The sequence below is a fragment of the Trachypithecus francoisi genome, unplaced genomic scaffold (assembly GCF_009764315.1).
Source record: "Trachypithecus francoisi isolate TF-2019V2 unplaced genomic scaffold, Tfra_2.0 Lachesis_group4, whole genome shotgun sequence".
Classification (NCBI taxonomy): Eukaryota; Metazoa; Chordata; class Mammalia; order Primates; family Cercopithecidae; genus Trachypithecus; species Trachypithecus francoisi.
Genome location: NW_022681469.1, coordinates 152,315,174 through 152,330,125, shown reverse-complemented (window position 1 = coordinate 152,330,125; position 14,952 = coordinate 152,315,174). Strand labels below are relative to the sequence as shown.

Genomic DNA, 14,952 nt, shown 5'->3' with positions numbered 1-14,952 from the left:
TGGATCAGAAATTCCAGGAACACCGCAAGAAGATGTATGCTTCCTGCTTTATAATTTTCTATTCTATGGAGCCTTCAAATGTGATTTTACAGAAATTTATACTCAGTAATTATATCAAAACACTAAGCATCTCCCTAAGTGAAACAAACTCTAAAATTGTGTTAGGTCAAAATGTTATTCTTACATAAACAAATGTTGGTAAATATGGCCAAATTCCTCAACTGTATGTAATATAGTTCAGTGTATCTACTTCATACATTTATTAAATATACTATGTCACTGGGGAGCTTAAAACATTGCTGAGTATATATATATATAGTTTTTTTTTTTTTTTTGAGATGGAGTTTTGCTCTTGTTGCCCAGGCTGGAGTGCAATGGCGCAATCTCGGCTCACCGCAACCTCCGCCTCCCAGGTTCAAGTGATTCTTCTGCCTCAGCCTCCCTAGTAGCTGGGATTGCAGGCATGTGCCACCACACCCGGAGAATTTTGTATTTTTCGTAGAGACAGGGTTTCTCCATGTTGGTCAGGCTGGTCTTGAACTCCCAGCCTCAGGTGATCTGCCTGCCTCGGCCTCCTAAAGTGCTGGGATTACAGGCATGAGCCACTGCGTCTGACCTGCTGAGTACATATTAAACTTCAATTTTAACTTTAATTTTAATTTTAAATGACATCATTTTGTGATTTTATTTAGTATAAAGCTTACTGTGATTGTGTCATTCACATGTATATATATAAACACATTTATATATGCATGTGTATGACACACACACACATATAATCCCAGTAACGTGAATTTTTTTCACAAATAATTGAATACCTATGTATTATACAATGTATTGATTTTATGTGTATACATAATGAAATGATTAATACAATTAAATTAATGAAAAAACACATTTGTGACCTTACGACTTACCTTTTTTGTAGTGAGAACAATTAAGATCTCTCAGCACGTTTTCAGCATACTTTCAGTATTACTTTCAGTATTCATAAAGCTGTACCTTAGGTTACCATAACTTATTTGTCCTTTTACTGAAAATTTGTACCATTTGAACAACATACTCCCCTTTCTTCACCTCCAGGGCCTAGCACTCACCTCTATATTCTCTTCTCCTAGGAGTCCAACCTTATTATATATATTCTCCATAGAAATGAGATCATACAGTATTTGTCTTTCTGTTTCTGTGATGTTTCACTTGGCATAACGTCATCTAGGTCCATCCATGTTGTAGAAATGTCAGGGTTTTATTATTTTTTATGGCTGAATAATATTCTATTTTGTACATATACCATGTTTTTTTTTTGTGTAGTCAGTGTCCACAAACACTTGAGATTGCTTTCATATCTTGACAATTGTGAAAAATGTTTCAGTGAACGTGGAGGTGCAGGTATTTCTTTCAGATAGTAAATTTATTGTATATGCCGAAATGAGATAGCTGAATTGTATAGTAGTACTATTAAATTTTTTTTTTTTTTTTTTTTTTTTTTTTTGAGACAGAGTCTTGCTCTATCGCCCAGGCTGGAGTGCAGTGGCCGGATCTCAGCTCACTGCAAGCTCCGCCTCCCGGGTTCACGCCATTCTCCTGCCTCAGCCTCCCGAGTAGCTGGGACTACAGGCGCCTGCCACCTCGCCCGGCTAGTTTTTTTGTATTTTTTAGTAGAGACGGGGTTTCACCGTGTTAGCCAGGATGGTCTCGATCTCCTGACCTCGTGATCCACCCGTCTCGGCCTCCCAAAGTGCTGGGATTACAGGCTTGAGCCACCGCGCCCGGCCTTAAATATTTTTTAAAAGAACCTACGTACTGGTTTTCATAATGTCTCTAGAAAATTCCATGTCACCAAAAGTGTACACCATCTTTTCTTTAATATATTGTTGTCAATGCTTGTTATAAGTCTTCTTCTTGATATTAGCAATCCTAACAGGTATAAAGTAATATCTCACAATGAATTTAATTTGCATCTGCCAGATTGGTGAGATTGAGAACCTTTCTATATACCTGCTGCCCAATTGTATGCTTTCATTAGTAAACATTTATTTAGTCCTTGGCTTATTTCTAAATCTTGTTATTATTACTATTATAGTTGTTGCCTTTTATTTGCATGAGTTTCTTATATATTTTTGATACTAACCACTTATCAGATATGGTTTTCTTATTCTGTTTTTTCTTGGTTCTGCAGAAGTGTTTTAATTTGATCAGTTTATTTATATTTCCTTTTGTTGCTGTACTTTTGCTGTTGTATCCAAAAATTCACTTCAAGACCAATATTAAGGTTTCTTCATATGTTTTCTTTTAAGATTATTAAGAATTTATGTCATACATTAGAGTCCTTATTTTATATTTAGTCAGTTTTTAAATATAATGTAAGAAAAGTGGTCTAATTTTATTATTTTACTTGTGGATATTCAGTTTTCCCAGCCCCAAGCATGGAAGAGACTGTACTTTCAGCATTCTCAGTGGTTCAGTGTCAAAGATAAGTTGATCTTACATGAGTGGATTTGTTTCTGGGCTCTCCATTCTGCTCCACTGATACTGGTGTGCATTTTTATGCACAGATCATCCTGTTTTTATTACAGTAGTCTTCAAATGTAGTTTAAAATCAGAAAGTATAATGCCCCTAGCTTTGTTTTTAATCCTCAAAACTGCTTTGGCTATTCAATGTTTTTTGTAATTCCATATAAATTTTAAGATTGTATTTTCTATTACTTTGAAAAATTTTACTAGAATTTTAATAGGGCATTTATTTAATCTAAATTTTCCAATTTTATAGACTAATTTCAGCAGGTACAAATCTTCTCTTGGGTCAATTAGCTGATAGAATCTTTTTGTGTATGCAGTGGAGAGGGGTTATACGTGGGTCACATGGCTACTTCTTGTTCTGTTGTGGAGTTTGCCTTTAGTGGGTTTGTTACCAGGAGCCTGGGTAGTTGTTAATCCTCTCTTATTTCTTGGCAGACTGAATTGCCTTCAGGACTTTGATCTGTAGGGCCAGCACTAGGGCCAGTGTTCTGCAGTACAGTTGGTATATGGTGTGCCTGATGTGTGTTTTTTACTTAGTATGTGGCAGGATTTCCCCAAGTAACACTTTGAGTACCTAGGTTGGCAGAACTTGCCACAAACTGTGACTATCAGTGCTGAAACTGAGTCACTGAACTGTTTCAGAGAGTACAGTAAAGGCCAAGGTCTGCAGACCTACTGCTATAACCACAAATAGGCATCTTTCTCTGGGTCTCTGATGTGGAGAACCACTCCTAGGCTGGAAGGAGCTGGAGATGGTTATGGAGTCACTACAGAATTTTAAGTCAAGTCAAAATAGGTGAACCATTTCTTGGCCTGTAGCCAAAGACCAAGAGTTTTCAAGTTTTTCACCTATATGAGGACCTGCCTTTTCACAATGACTCCAGTCAATCTTTAGTTCTAACAGGTCTTAAAACCCTCTCCCTGAAAAACAAAATTATTATAAAGGTCTCTTCTTTTGAGAAGGGGTCTCACTATATCACCCAGGCTGGTCTCAAACTCCTGGCCTAAAATGCTACTTCTTCTGCCTCCGCCTATAAAGTTGCTGGGATTACAGGTGTGAACCACCATGTCTGTCAACATTATGGACTCCATGTTGTATTTCTTATAAGACTGTTTTAGGGGTAATGAACACGCTTACCTTTGGTTCATATTAGAAAGTCTTTATTTTTGTCTTATTTGTTAAGTAAATTTCTCCCAGATTAAGTATCCTTGGTTGGTAGCAGATTTTTTTCATTACTTTGAAATTTAGGAAGTTTTAGTGAGTCCCTTTTTTCTTCAAATCACCTCTCTACCACTTCCCCTGGCATTCTTCTTCAAAGACTCCTTTCATGAATATATTGGTCTCCTTAATCATATCTGATAAGTCACATATTCCATGTTGATGTTTTTCAACTTTTTTAATTTTATTTTTTTCATGACTCTATAAATAACATGTCTTTAGTTTTCTGATTTTTGTTTTCTGATCATTAATTCTGTTGTGGCTCTACAAAATTTTTCAACAATTATTTTTCTGTTCCACAATTTCTTTTTTTTTATAATTTTTTTATTATTATACTTTAAGTTCTAGGGTACGTGGGCACAACGTGCAGATTTGTTACATATGTATGCATGTGCCATGTTGGTGTGCTGCACCCATTAACTCATCATTTACATTAGGTGTATCTCCTAATGCTATCCATCCCCCCACCCCCTCCACACAATAGGCCCTGGTGTGTGATATTCCCCTTCCTGGGTCCAGTGATCTCACTGTTCAGTTCCCACCTATGAGTGAGAACATGCGGTGTTTGGTTTTCTGTTTTTGCGATAGTTTGCTGAGAATGATGGTTTCCAACTGTATCCATGTCCCTTCAAAGGACACGAATTCCTCCTTTTTTATGACTGCATCGTATTCCACGGTGTATATGTGCCACATTTTCTTAATCCAGTCTGTCACTGATGGACATTTGGTGTGATTCCAAGGCTTTGCTATTGTGAATAATACTGCAGTAAGCATACGTGTGCATGTGTCTTTATAGCAGCATGATTTATAATCCTTTGGGTATACCCCAGTAATGGGATGGCTGGGTCAAATGGTATTTCCAGTTCTAGATCATTGAGGAATTGCCACACTGTTTTCAACAATGGTTGAACTAGTTTACAGTCCCACCAACAGTGTAAAAGTGTTCCTATTTCTCCACATCCTCTCCAGCACCTGTTGTTTCCTGATTTTTTAATGATTGCCATTCTAACTGGTGTGAGATGGTATCTCATTGTGGTTTTGATTTGCATTTCTCTGATGGCCAGTGATGATGAGCATTTTTTCATGTGACTGTTGGCTGTATGGATGTCTTCTTTTGAGAAGTGTCTGTTCATATCCTTTGCCCACTTTTTGATGGGGTTGTTTGTTTTTTACTTGTAAATTTGTTTGAGTTCTTTGTAGGTTCTGGATATTAGCCCTTTGTCAGTTGAGTAGATTGCAAAAATGTTCTCCCATTCTATAGGTTGCCTGTTCACTCTGATGGTAGTTTCTTTTGCTGTGCAGAAGCTGTTTAGTTTAATTAGATCCATTTGTCAGTTTTGGCTTTTGTTGCTATTGCTTTTTGTGTTTTAGACATGAAGTCCTTGCCCATGCCTATGTCCTGAATGGTATTACCTAGGTTTTCTTTTTTTTTTTTTTTTTTTTGAGACAGAGTCTCGCTCTATCGCCCGGGCTGGAGTGCAGTGGCCGGATCTCAGCTCACTGCAAGCTCCGCCTCCCGGGTTCACGCCATTCTCCTGCCTCAGCCTCCTAAGTAGCTGGGACTACAGGCGCCCGCCAACTCGCCCGGCTAGTTTTTTTGTATTTTTTAGTAGAGACAGGGTTTCACCATGTTCGCCAGCATGGTCTCCATCTCCTGACCTCGTGATCCGCCCGTCTCGGCCTCCCAAAGTGCTGGGATTACAGGCTTGAGCCACGGCGCCCGGCCTACCTAGGTTTTCTTCTAGGGTTTTTATGGTTTTAGGTCTAACATTTAAGTCTCTAATCCATCTTGAATTAATTTTCGTATAAGGAGTAAGGAAAGGATCCAGTTTCAGCTTTCTACTTATGGCTAGCCAATTTTCCCAGCATCATTTATTAAATAGGGAATCCTTTCCCCATTTCTTGTTTTTGTCAGGTTTGTCAAAGATCAGATAGCTGTAGATGTGTGGTATTATTTCTGAGGGCTCTGTTCTGTTCCATTGGTCTATATCTCTGTTTTGGTACCAGTACCATGCTGTTTTGGTTACTGTAGCCTTGTAGTATAGTGTGAAGTCAGGTAGCATGCCTCCAGCTTTGTTCTTTTAGCTTAGGAGTGCCTTGGCAATGTGGGGTCTTTTTTGGTTCCATCTGAACTTTAAAGCAATTTTTTCCAATTCTGTGAAGAAAGTCATTGGTAGCATAATGGGTATGGCATTGAATCTATAAATTACCTTGGGCAGTATGGCCATTTTCACAATATTGATTCTTCCTATCCGTGAGCATGGTATGTTCTTCCATTTGTTTGTGTCCTCTTTTATTTCACTGAGCAGTGGTTGGTAGTTCTCCTTGAAGAGGTCCTTTGCATCCCGTGTAAGTTGGATTCCTAGGTATTTTATTCTCTTTGAAGCTGTTGTGAATGGGAGTTCATTCATGATTTGGCTCTTTGTCTGTTACTGATGTATAAGAATGATTGTGATTTTTGCACATTGATTTTGTATCCTGAGACTGTTCTGAAGTTGCTGAAGTTCTTTTAATTGTGATGTTAGGGTGTCAGTTTTACATCTTTCCTGCTTTCTCTTGTGTGCATTTAGTGCTATAAATTTCCCTCTACACACTGCTTTAAATGTGTCCCAGAGATTCTGATATGTTGTATCTTTGTTCTCATTGGTTTCAAAGAACATCTTTATTTCTGCCTTCATTTTGTTATGTACCCAGTAGTCATTCAGGAGCAGGTTGTTCAGTTTCCATGTAGTTGAGCGGTTTTGATTGAGTTTCTTAGTCCTGAGTTCTAGTTTGATTGCACTGTGGTCTGAGAGACAGTTTGTTAAAATTTCTATTCTTTTACATTTGCTGAGGAGTGCTTTACTTCCAACTATGTGGTCAATTTTGGAATAAGTGCAGTGTGGTGCTGAGAAGAATGTATATTCTGTTGATTTGGGGTGGAGAGTTCTGTAGATGTCTATTAGGTCCGTTTGGTGCAGAGTTGAATTCAATTCCTGGATATCCTTGTTAACTTTCTGTCTCATTAATCTGCCTAATGTTGACAGTGGGGTGTTAAAGTCTCCCATTATTATTGTATGGGAGTCTAAGTTTCTTTGTAAGTCTCTAAGGGCCTGTTTTATGAATCTGGGTGTTCCTGTAACAGGTGCATATATATTTAGGATAGTTAGCTCTTCCTGATGAGTTGATCCCTTTACCATTATGCAATGGCTTTCTTTGTCTGTTTTGATCTTTGATGGTTTAAAGTCTGTTTTATCAGAGACTAGGATTGTAACCCCTGCTTTTTTTTGTTCTCCATTTGCTTGGTAGATCTTCCTCCATCCCTTTATTTTGAGCCTATGTGTGTCTCTGCATCTGAGATGGGTCTCCTGAATACAGCAAACTGATGAGTCTTGGCTCTTTATTCAATTTCCCAGTCTATGTCTTTTAATTGGACCATTTAGTCCATTTACATTTAAGGTTAATATTGTTATGTGTGAACTTGATCCTGTCATTATGATATTAACTGGTTATTTTGCTCGTTAGTTGATGCAATTTCTTCCTAGCATCGATGGACTTTACATTTTGGCATGTTTTTGCAATGGCTGGTACCGGTTGTTCCTTTCCATATTTAGTGCTTCCTTCAGGATGTCTTATAGGGCAGGCCTGGTGGTGACAAAATCTCTAAGCATTTGCTTGTCTGTGAAGGATTTTATTTCTCCTTCACTTATGAAACTTAGTTTGGCTGGATATGAAGTTCTGGGTTGAAAATTCTTCTCTTTAAGAATGTTGAATATTAACCCCCACTTTCTCCTGGCTTGTAGAGTTTCTGCCGAGAGATTTGCTGTTAGTCTCATGGGCTTCCCTTTGTGGGTAACTCGACGTTTCTCTCTGGCTGCCCTTAACATTTTTTCCTTCATTTCAACTTTGGTGAATCTGACAATTATATGTCTTGGAGTTGCTCTTCTCGAGGAGTATCTTTGTGGCGTTCTCTGTATTTCCTCAATTTGAATGCTGGCCTGCCTTACTAGGTTGGGGAAGTTCTCCTGGATGATATCCTGCAGAGTGTTTCCAACTTGGTTCCATTTTCCTTGTCACTTTCAGGCACCCCAATCAGACGTACATTTGGTCTTTTCACATAATCCCATATTTGTTGGAGGCTTTGTTCATTTATTTTCACTCTTTTTTCTCTACACTTCTCTTCTTGCTTCATTTCATTCATTTAATCTTCAATCACTGATACTCTTTCTTCCAGTTGATCGAGTCAGTTACTGAAGCTTGTGCATTTGTCATGTAGTTCTCATGTCATGGTTTTCATCTCTGTCCGTTCTTTTATGGTCTTCTCTGCATTGATTATACTAGTTATACATTCATCCATTCTTTTTTCAAGGTTTTTAGTTTCTTTGCGCTGGGTACATAGTTCTTCCTTTAGCTCTGAGAAGTTTGATCGACTGAAGCCGCCTTCTCTCGATTCATCAAAGGCATTCTCCATCCAGCTTTGTTCCGTTGCTGGCTATGAGCTGCGTTCCTTTGGAGGGGGAGATGCGCTCTGATTTTTTGAATTTCCAACTTTTCTGCTTTTCTGCACTGCTTTTTCCCCATCTTTGTGATTTTATCTGCCTTTGGTCGTTGATGATGGTGATGTACTGATGGGGTTTTGGTGTGGGTGTCCTTTCTGTTTGTTAGTTTTCCTTCTGACAGTGAGGACCCTCAGCTGCAGGTCTGTTGGAGTTTGCTTGAGGTCCATTCCAGACCCTGTTTGCCTAGGTATCAGCAGCAGAGGCTGCAGAATGCTGAACAGCGAGTGTTGCTGTCTGATTCTTGCTCTGGAAGCTTCGTCTCAGCAGTGTACCTAGCCGTGTGAGGTGTGAGGTGTCGGTCTGCACCTAGTGGGGGACGTCTCCCAGTTTGGCTGCTCAGGGGTCAGGATCTGTTCATTCTCAGATCTCAACCTCCGTGCTGGGAGAACTACTGCTCTCTTCAAAGCTGTCAGACAGGCACATTTGCCTCTGCAGAGGTTTCTGCAGCTTATTGTTTAGCTATGCCCTGTCCCCAGAGGTGGAGTGTACAGAGGCAGGCAGGCCTCCTTGAGCTGCAGTGGGCTCCACTCAATTCGAGCTTCCAGGTGGCTTTGTTTACCTACTTAAGCCTCAGCAATGATGGGCGCCCCTCCCCCAGCCTCCCTGCCACCTTGCAGTTAGATCTCAGATTGCTGTGCTAGCAGTGAGGGAGGCTCTGTGGGCATGGGACCCTCCAGGCCAGGTGTGGGATATAATATCCTAGTGTGCCGTTTGCTAAGACCCTTGGTAAAGCGCAGTATTAGGGTGGGAGTTACTCGATTTTCCAGGTGTTGTGTGTCTCAGTTTCCCTTGACTAGGAAAAGGAATTCCCTTCCCCCTTACGCTTCCTAGGTGAGGTGATGCCTTGCCCTGCTTCAGCTCTCACTGGTCGGGCTGTACCCGCTGACCAGCTCCGACTGTCCAACACGCCCCAGTGAGGTGAACCCGGTACCTCAGTTGAAAATGCAGAAATCATCCGTCTTCTGTGTCGCTCACGCTGGGAGCTGGAGGCTGGAGCTGTTCCTATTCGGCCATCTTGGTCACCCCATCCTGTTCTACAATTTCTACTGGGTTCTTTTTTTTTTTTGTCTGTGTTCTATTTTTGTTATTGAGCATACTTAGTATCATTATTTTGACATCTTGGTCAGATAATGCAAAGATCTTCTTAAAGATTGAGTTTTGGAAATTTATTTCTTCAGGTGGGGTATGTTTCCTGTTTTTTTTTTTTAATGTCATGTGATCCTTTTATGAAATTTGGAAACTTAAAAACAGCCATCTAATCTAATGTTTAAAGACTTGCTTAAAGAATGGCTATGGCAATGAGCCAGGCTATAGATTTTTTAGTGCTTCACAAACATGTTCTCAGTTGTGTCTTTGGACTTTTGTGTGTAATTTCTAAGTTAAAGAGATTTTTCCTCATTTTCTTTTCAGATTCTATAATCTTTTGCTTCTCTAGATGACTGTGGCATGGCAATTCCTCTAGTATTATAACAACATTCACCTTTCTTCTAGCAGATACAGACTAATTCTCATTACTCCATCATTTTCATATTAAGGGAGAGAGACTATTAATCAGAACTTTTTTTTAAAATTTATTTTATTTTATTTTATTTTTTTGAGACAGAGTCTCGCTGTCACCCAGGCTGGAGTGCAGTGGCCTGATCTCAGCTCACTGCAAGCTCCACCTCCCAGGTTCTCGCCAGTAGTAGCTGGGACTACAGGCGCCTGCAACCACACCCAGCTCATTTTTTGTATTTTTAGTAGAGATGGGGTTTCACGTGTGTTAGCCAGAATGGTCTTGATCTCCTGGCCTCGTAATCCGCCTGCCTCAGCCTCCCACAGTGCTGGGATTACAGGTGTGAGCCACTGCGTCCGGCTTATTAATCAGAACTTTAAACAGATCCATTGTTTTAGATTTCTCCTGAGGATAATACTGGGAGTTGATTGTGTTTTACTTAGACCAATTGCTGTTGAAGGAAAGAAAGGTTGTGTTGCAAAGTCTTTAAGCTAGACCTGGTTACCTTCTGCAGCATAGAAAATATTACTGGAATATGAAACGAGTGGAAAGAATAGCCATACACTCAAATACGTCTGAATGATTTAGCAGATAACACATGTGAAAGGTCCAAAGGTGAAGGAGAAACCCAGAGTTTAAAATGTGGATTGGGAGGCTGTTCTCTAATGGAACTGATTCTTGAAAAGCCTCTTACTGTCATGGAGGACAATTTTTTGATGTATGCTTATTAAGCTTTTGAATTCTTTAAGTCTTTTATCCATTTAATCTGCTGGTGCATTCACAGTGAGAGACAACTCCTTTTTATGCTGTAAGGATCTAAATAATCTAACTGTTCTTCTATTGCTTTGAGGGATCTGGAAACTTTGTGCAAATTTTTGGAGACCACTATTTTTTAAGCTGTTTTTAAAAATCTGTGCGTTATGTTAGATGTCTGTGAGAGGAGTAGGGAGACATTGAGATTTGGTTAAGAGATTTGAGAGAGGCCCGGGACAGACGTCATATGTTTTCTGCTTTATAATTTCCAGTCAGTTGATCATACAGAAATTGAAAGTGAGAACTTTTATCAGAGCACAAAGCATCTGATTAAGTACAAGAAAATCTAAACGTCTATTTCACTTCAAAAGTATATTTTTCTTAGTAGGAACTAAGCTTAGAAATTTAAATTCTATATGACAGATGCCTCTACTGTGGAATAGTTGATTTTATCTACTCACCTCACAGAATTCCAAAAAACACTAATACCATAGGTTACTCAGAACACCCTCCAGCATATAATAAACTCCAAATTGTTACCTATTTCTTAATAACTTATTTTATAATTTATAAATAATTTATAATCTTCTTTACTATGAAGACTACTAGGGTTGTCATATATATGTTGTTCTTTCTGAGTTGCTGTATAACAACTATGCCTGTAATTTCACAAGTTCTGAGGTAATGTGCTCAAATGTATATGTTACATAAAACATGAACTAGATAATTAACAGGCACACCATATATTGTAATCTTCGATTTATATGTGTTAGTTTACTGTGTACAAAAAGTTACTAGCATTTTCATCAACTTTTCTCAAACTTTGTCTATGTGAATATATAAATTTATTTCTAATTGTTTATTTTATTTCACACCATATTGTACTGTATTTATGTTGTTTATATTATTTAGTAATGTAATACTTTGCTTCCAGAGGTCGCCTTACCTTTACGTTTTGTGCAAAAATAGCAGCTATACATTAATGACATAATAAGTATGTCCAGTATTATTTAAGTGCCTATTCATATTTTCTCATCAAAGCTTCCAGCTATTTAATGGTCAGTTAAATCTGTGATAATGGTTGGAAGTGGGTGGGGTTATGAAATTGTAGATGTTTTTAGAAAAACTTGTGAATGAAAATGAATCCAAGTGTTTCATGTGAAGAAGTTGAGCCATTGCTATCATGCATTCCTGTCTCATGGCAGAAGATTTTGAAGATTAAAAAATAAAATAATCAAAATGTTTCCTCTTTCTAAAAAAAAAAAGCTTTTATGAATGATTATAATGCGTTTTCCATAAAATGTTATTGCTTTCACTGTATACTAGTGATTCAAACTTTATTGTCTTTAATAACAATGACATGAAATCAATCTAGTTGCCCATCACTGGTGGACTGGATAAAGAATATGTGGTACCTATACACAGTGAAATACTACACAGCCAAAAAAAATTATGTTCTTTGTAGCAACATTGATGCAGCTGAAAGCCATTATCTTAAGTAAATTAATGGAGAAAAACAGAAAGCCAAATACTGTATGTTCTTACTTATAAGTGAGAGCTAAATATTGAGTATACATGGATATAAAAAATGAAAACAGTAGACACTGGGAACCACTAGAGGAGGAAGGGAGGAAAGAGACAAGGCCTGAAAAGGTACCTATGGGGTACTGTGGGTAGTAGTAGCAGTATCCAAAACCTTAGCAATACATAATGTACTCATGTAACAAACCTAGACGTGTGGCCTCTGAACCTATAGGAAAAGTTGAAATTGAACAAAAATACCGAAATAAGTGCTCTTTATAAATGTGCGGTCACAGTTAAAATGCATGGCTATCTAGAATAATTATTTTTTAGTAGTACACTATGTTGATTCAGTATTTTTTAGTTAATTTTTTTGTTAAATTTTGTTTCACTATTTTCTATCTTAGTGGCTCATGTTTTACAGTAGACTATGTCACATTAATTAATTGTTTTTAGTTTTTATTTATGTATTAAAATTTTGTATGCCAATATTTCAACTCTGTACACATTAAACCAATGTTTGGACAAAAGTCAGATGTTAATCAGTCATACATATGTTGCCAATATAATTATTTCTGTGTCTGTTTGACTGTGTAAATATTACCCCTATTTTATGACTTGTATATTTGCTTTTTTGTTGTTGTTGTTAGTAGTCAATGATTGTTTTATTCTTAATTATAAGAAATACAAGGGCCGAGCATGGTGGCTCACAGCTGTAATCCCTGCACTTTGGGAGGTGAAGGCAGGCAGATCACCTGAGGTCAGAAGTTCAAGACCAGCCTGGCCAAGATAGCAAAACCCCATCTGTAGTAAAAATATAAAATTAGCCAGGTGTGGTGGTGTGCGCCTATAATCCCAGCTCCTGCAGAGGCTGAGGCAGGAGAATCACTTGAACCTGGGAGGTGGAGGTTGCAGTGAGCGGAGATGGCATCACTGCAGTCCAGCCTGGTCTTCAGGAGCAGAACTCTGTCTAAAACATAAAGTTAAAAAAACAATATTTTATACTCTTTAATATTTTTAATCACATATTTAAGCTTTAAGTATATTGACATTTTTAGCAACATATCTTTAGAACATTTTATTTTGTAAAAGAAATATGCTATACACATGAATCCACTACTTATTTTTCCTGTTGTCTGACCCTTTACAAACATCATTCTATTTTCTATTTTTAAGGATGTAACTATTTTAGATATTCCATGTAAGTAGATTCATACAGTATTTGTGTATGTGTGGCTGGCTTATTTAGCATGTTGTCTTCAAAATTTGTCTTTATAATAGGTATTAGAAGGTTTCCTGCTTTTTAAAAGCTGATTAATATTCCCTTTTTTGTATTTTAAATTATCCATTCATTTGGTAAGGAAAGTTTAAATTGCTTTTACCTATTTTCTTTTGTGTATAATGCTTCAGTATGGTGTACAAATAACTCACTTGACCATATATTCAAGAGTTTATATCTGTGCTGCATTTTGTTTCATTACTTTGGTGTTCTACCTTTATACCAGTACCAAAGTGCTTTGATTACTGTAGGTTTGTTTTGTGTTTGGAAATTGTTAAGCATAATGCTTCCAATATTTTTCTTCTTTTTAAAGATTGTCAGGCTTTTCATGGTCCCTTGAGATCTTACATAATTTTGTGGTTTTTTTTTTTTCTTTTTGGAAAAGTAAAATTAAAAATTGAAAAGGGGTGTGTTGAATGTGTGGGCCACTTTAAGCAGCATGGACATCTTCACAATATTATGTCTTCCAACCCTTGAAAAAGAACATGCTTAAAAGTATGTTGCTGGCTGGGTGCGGTGGCTCATGCCTGTCATCCCAGCACTTTGGGAGGCTGAGGTGGGCACATCGTGAAGTCAGGAGATCAAGACCATCCTGGTCAACATGGTGAAACCTTGTCTCTACTAAAATACAAAAAATTAGCTGGGCACATGGTGGTGCATGCCTGTAGTCCCAGCTACTCGGGAGGGGAGGCTAAGGCAGGGAATCACATGAACACAGGAGGTGGAGGTTGCAGTGAGCTGAGATTGTGCCACTGCACTCCAGCCTGGTGACAGAGCAATACTCCATCTGGGCGGGGTGGCAGGCGGAGGAGAGAAAGTGTTGTTTTATTTTTATGTTTTTTGAATTTTTCAGCTTTTCTTCTGCTATTGATTTCTAGTTTCATTCCATTTGGACCATAAATAATTGTCTGTAAAATTTCAATTTAAAAAATTGTTAAGACTTCTTTTTTGATGTCGCAGGTCATCCATCTAGAAAAATGTTTTATGAGATATTGAAAAGATGTATATTCTGCTGTCTGTATACATTTGTTAGGTGTAATTATTTTATAGTGCATTCAAGTTTTTAGTTCCTTCATTGATATTCTGTCTTGCTCTATTTATTACTGAAAGTGGGATGTTGATGTATCCTTCCATTATTATATTGCTGTCTATTTTTGCTTCAGTTCCGTCAATGTTTGCTTTATGTGTTTGGGAAAACTGTCTTGTATTTATAGGTTCTCAGTGAATGAACCCTCTTACTATAATTGAATGTCCTACTTTGTCTTGTGAATTTTGACTTAAAGTAAATTATATGAAATATGACAGTTTTCAACTTAATACATTGTTGCCTCTTCTCCTCTCATTTGGTTAACACTTGAATAAATTGTATTTTTCATCCTGCCATTTTCAGTCTTTTTTTTTTAATTAGATCCGAAATGAGTCTCTTGAAGACATATAGTTAGATCTTGATACAGATCTTGATATAATGATACAGTTAGATTTTTTTTTTTCTTTTCATTTTGAAGAATACGTTTGCTGGATAAGTTTCTTGCTTGGACTTTTTTTTTCCAGTGCTTTAACTATGTCATCCTACTCCCTTCTTGCCTGAAAGATTTGTGTTCTTAAATATACTCATAATCTGGCAGAA

General features: G+C 37.7%; 1 protein-coding gene across 1 annotated transcript in view; it reads left to right on the top strand.

Moving 5' to 3' along the window:
* Nucleotides 1–14,952, top strand: part of LOC117073559 (zinc finger protein 736) — a 55,847-nt gene that overhangs the window by 32,597 nt on the left and 8,298 nt on the right. The gene's annotated exons all lie outside the window — the stretch shown is intronic.